The sequence below is a fragment of the Equus caballus genome, chromosome 18, assembly GCF_041296265.1.
Source record: "Equus caballus isolate H_3958 breed thoroughbred chromosome 18, TB-T2T, whole genome shotgun sequence".
Lineage (NCBI taxonomy): Eukaryota > Metazoa > Chordata > Mammalia > Perissodactyla > Equidae > Equus > Equus caballus.
Window position 1 is genome coordinate 28,147,501 of NC_091701.1, and position 5,000 is coordinate 28,152,500.

The following is a 5,000-nucleotide window of genomic DNA, read 5'->3' on the forward strand; positions in this document are numbered from 1 at the left end:
TAGGTTTTCTTTTTATCCAACTTCACTCTGAAATGAGAAAATGAGCACCCTGACAAGGAAGCCCACAAACCAACAGGGATTCCAAGCTCAGATTTCATCATAATAAAGAATGTTTAATTGTTAGCTGAAGGTTCATTCGGAGAGCAGGAACACCAAGATTTTGATACAAAGGTAGCTCTCTGGCTCCTCACTGCCCAATTTTTGAATAGCCTCAGAAAAGTAGCCTGATAATTAGTAGTCACTGACTTTTAATGATCTGATCTCATTCTAATGGAGCAACCTCAAACTCTCAGGCCAGACCAGCAATTCTCACCTCTCCATCTTCTTTTAAGTATCAAAACAAGGGCTGACTAGATGGAAGCGCTCCTGGAAGCCTGACGGTAAGTAATATTTTGCAATTAAAACATTCACAAATGGTTAATTGTCTAAAACAACAATGGCAAAATGGAGAAGACTCCTTATTTATACTTCCACATGTAAAGGAAATTTTAATCTAAGAATTTACTTCACCTCTGGGTTCATCATCCCCCTGCGTCTACCATTTCTTTCCTCTTTTTTTTTTTCCTTCTTCTCTCTCTCTCTTTTCTTTTCTTTTTTTGATCAGAGGCATGAAAGAGTGAGTAAGTGTGACTGCTTAGGTACCTGGGGTATGGAAAGGTGCTAATTAGCACAGCAGGATAATTGATGTGTAGATTGCAGCAGGAACAAATGCTTTGACTTGTTTGTTCTTCTCACTCTTCTACATTCATTCTCTCTCTCTCCCTCTCTCTCTTTCTTTTAAAACCCAGCCTAGCTAACGAACACCTCACCTGCTTAGTTAAGCTGATTACAGATACACGTTAATCTAAAGGAAGCATCCCAGCCTCGCACAGGACACTCAGGTGGTACCTTTTGCTCTCAGTTGCAAACCGAGCCTGCCTTTCCTCCCTCCAGAGCTTCCATTTCACAGCCCCCAGCAGAGACAGAACAATGCCTCTCAACCATAGACGAAATAACAAAAAGTTATTTCCCCTGTTATTTGGGGGAAAAAAGGTGAAAATAGACATCAGAACCAGAGAAAATTCCGAAAGAACCTTACCTGAGTAGCAAATGCACTGTCATTTCAGGCAACATTCACAGGACTTTTCACTTTGGGGAATCTCAGAATTATAATTACTGGTAGCTTTGCTGTTTCAATGGTCTCAGTGTCTCAGAAAGGTATTAAATTGAACTCTTTAAAACCAAATTTAAAACGTAGCCATGCTTTTTTGCTTTCTGGTCAAATTTGTTGCATCAGCCTTTCAGAGGAGGTTAGACGTGGTGATCCTCTACTTGTGGCGCCATTTCCCTCCCTCTTCCCCTTCCTTCCTTTCTCGAAATTAAATGCTCAAGTTCTAACTTTTATACAGGCAGTTAAACGTGGGAATCCCTGGTTGAGGGCTAGCCCACCTACCTCGGGGCACACCTGAACACGCTTGCACTGGGTGCGCAATAAAACTTCAAATGCTCATAGGATGCTCTCAGAAGACACCATGCACCAACTTCTTTCATTTTCCCCAATCAGCCCTATGTCAGGGGGCAAAGGATCTTCCTCCCTTCCTTCTTTTCCATATCCCCTCTTCTCCCTGTCCATGAACTAGTAAGTAAACAATGTAGCTGCTTAGTTAATGTGGAAAAGATATATATTTTGTCTTCAGGACACTGATTTCACAGAACACATTACATGTGTTTCTTATCTTCAGCAAGGCGCTGGCTCCTTAGATCAATATTTATCCAGTGCCCAGTGCTCTTGCCTATGAGTGTTCCTAGATCCAGGGTATTTTAATGATCATTCATCAATCTACTCTCATTCTTATTTCTCTCAAACATTTCCACATATGAGTTTGTCTGATGACTCATAAGGATTAAGTTTAATAACTGTAAATTTCAGAAAGCTGATTTTAAAGTGTGATAAAAGTTGAAGCACTTTGGTGTTTACAAGTTAACATACTTCTCTAAATGTCACATCCTAAGTTCTTCAGTCCCTGGTTCTGTTTCACATGCAAGCATTTCTCCGACTGCTAAGCATCTGGCCAGTAATAGCATTAACCTTACAAATTAGTGGTTTCTATTCGCCTTGGCCTCCCCTGCTCTATACAGTGGTAACAATGAAGATATGATTGGGATAATTAACAAGTAGCTTACGAAAAAGTGGAGAAAATTTACAGAACTGGCTCTTAGTCACTTGCCCATAAAATATATTATATTTATGACATGTCTAACATAACTATATATGTTCTTTCTTTGGTCCCTGGACTTTATTTATGGCCATCAAATATGCCATTTATTTATTATTATTCCTTTCCCTGTGCCCAAGTTACTTCCATCTTGTCCATTCTTCATGGTAGTATACTTTGGACTAGAAAAGAACACATTTTCTCACAACTATCTAAATTCTTCCCCCATCTATGTTCAATGAAACATAAAGTAATGAGCCAGAAAAAATGCACCAGACCACTTGGACATGCCGAGGCCATTTTATCCCTTGAAGCACAGTGACCCTTAGCTAGTGGCTGAGTAAGGGATTCCAGGTTTATGTCCCCTGCCGATGGGCCCATTTGGCCTCCCTAATGTTCCAATTCCAAAAAGGAAGTGAAAAGAGAGGAAACAACCTTGTACGAGAAGCTGGAAAAGCTCAGCAATATGAATGCTCCTATCTCTCATACATTTTATTGTTCTGTAGGGTCTGGGGTCAGAATGCTTAAACTTGAATCCCAGCTCCACTACTTACTAACTTGTGACTTCTGGCAAGACATTTAACCTGCTTCAGTGTCATCCCCTATTGAATGGGGGACAGTGACAGTATCTTTTTCACTAGGTGGCTGTGAAGAATAAGGTAAGTACAAATATGTAAAGCACCTAGAGGTTGGCACACAGTAAGAGCTTAATAAATGCTAGGCATTGTTATTATTATTATTATGCTCATTTGCTAAGTCTAAGGACAGTTTTAGGTGACAGCAGGCTCTGTTTATTTCTCTCCTATAATAATTTTGTGACAGGATCCTATGATAACTTACAGTACTCACTCTGAGCCAATAAGATTTTCTCCTTTCTCTGTTTCTAAGTTTGGCAAGGGGCAATGGAGGGCATCAAAAGGTCATAACATTTAAGCATGAAACATAAAATTTAGGGGTCTGGAGATACCTGCTGTGGAAAAGGGGCATCGCATACACTCAACTAGGTGCAGGACTGCCACCCTGTAAGACAGGCAGTAGAATTCCATTTTGCAGAAGCAGCAGCTAAAAGTTCAAGATGATAAGGGACTGATTGAAAGTTCGTGCAGCTAAGTGGGGAAATTGAGTTTTCCATTTTTCATCTGTCTGACCTCAAAACACAACATCCTTCTGAATGCAGCATCACACTTTTTGAAACCTTGCACGCAAGGTACATGCTAAAAAGAGATTTTATGGTTTTTGACATTTATGTTGCACACATTCAAAAGAGATAAAAATAGACTCCATGCTGCTGATATAATTACTAGAGGCTATAAAAGCCATGCAAAAATCTGGAGAGGGGGCGTGGGAATGGTCGGGGGAAGAACATAAACAAGGGAGCGATGACACAAACTAGGACAACACACTGTCCTTAATTCCTTCGCGGAACTCCCCACAGGCCTGGTAGAGTTCCGCCATAGAAGATCAAGCCTTCATTTTGAACTTGGAAATCTCCCCATTTGCATGCAGTGGCAATGCCAGCAAGCCACAGGTGGGCACCACATGAGCAGGTGAGAAATGCGACTAGAAAGGAGAGGAGGAGGATTTGGTGCCCCTAAAAGAGCCCATCAATTCTAATTATCCTGCCTGGGTGCCCTGCTTATGTCGTACTTAGGTATTTATTTTTTAGTCAGGGGGTTTAGGAGAGTTTTAGACAAATGAGCGTCCATGCCTTGGAAATCCCAGAGAAGAAAAGTTAAGCAGCATCAGGAAGAGAAACTCGTCGAGCTCTCAGCCCGCCTGCGCTGTGGTAAGGAAGCCACACTACGCTGAGCTGGCATCACTGCCTGTGGCCGGCTGGCAGCATCTCTGCAGCACATTGAGAGAAACCTGAGAATGAACTTCTGCACTGCACCTCAGAAGGAAGCAGGCTGGAGAGGAAGCAGTGTTTGGAAGTCTGCGTAGAACCTGAACACAGAAGACAGGCAGAGCTACTCAGGAAAACGTGCTTTGTTATTTCCTCCTGGCTCCTGGCTCATTACCATTCTAATTTTTAAAATGCAAGCTGAAACCCATATAATGTAACATCCTAAATGGCAACCTTTAAAAGCAATGCCAGCTCCCCCTTCCACTCCAGCAACGCCAGTCATCCCTAATGAACAACAAAACTAACAAAACCCATGCCCACCTACACTAAGTACATCTTTAAAAGCCCAAATCCTTGCCTTACTTTGGTTGACTTTTAAGTTGGGAGTCAGGCAGCTGGTAATGGTGAAAATACAGGCCCAAGTGGATTTAGTGCAAGGTGAAGTTGGGTGTTGAAACTTTGTATCTTCTTTTCTGGATCAGAACAAAGGTGGATGCCTTGACAGAGAATTGGTGGCTGTTTTGAGAGCTGGCCTTGCTTTTGACCATTCACGTGATTGCGTCCTTGAGCAAACAGTGACCATGAAAGCAAATGCATCATTCTTGAGGAAAAGGACAAAAACTGGGATGAAATGATCTGCTAAAGATTACAAACTAAGTCAGGGGCAGTGTAAGGATTAAAACAGGCAGCCCTTAAAATGTCCAGCTTAGTAAGGGACTTACACAATTAAGATTCAGAAGAGTTGTCAAACTTTTGCCATGTTTTAGAAAAGGGCAAGTGACCTGGCATTTTGGACATATACTCTTTCTGATCAGATATTTTAGGTTGGCATGTAACAGACTTGAGTATTAAGCTATGTTGTATTTATCGTAGTGATTCCAATGGGAAATATATACTAATTTTCCTTTCCAATCTTTAGAATTAGAATTGTGAAAAGAAGTGTATGGATTATAATTACACCC

At 41.3% G+C, this 5,000-nt stretch overlaps 1 protein-coding gene and 1 long non-coding RNA gene across 7 annotated transcripts in view; one reads left to right on the forward strand and one right to left on the reverse strand.

The window, feature by feature from the left end:
- Positions 1-5,000, reverse strand: part of ZEB2 (zinc finger E-box binding homeobox 2) — a 132,200-nt gene that overhangs the window by 58,754 nt on the left and 68,446 nt on the right. The window lies entirely within an intron of this gene.
- Positions 116-5,000, forward strand: part of LOC111768818 (uncharacterized) — a 35,032-nt gene continuing 30,147 nt past the window's right edge. The window contains exon 1 of the long non-coding RNA XR_002801391.2: positions 116-380. This is a non-coding gene — a long non-coding RNA (uncharacterized lncRNA). The remainder of the gene's footprint in view (positions 381-5,000) is intronic.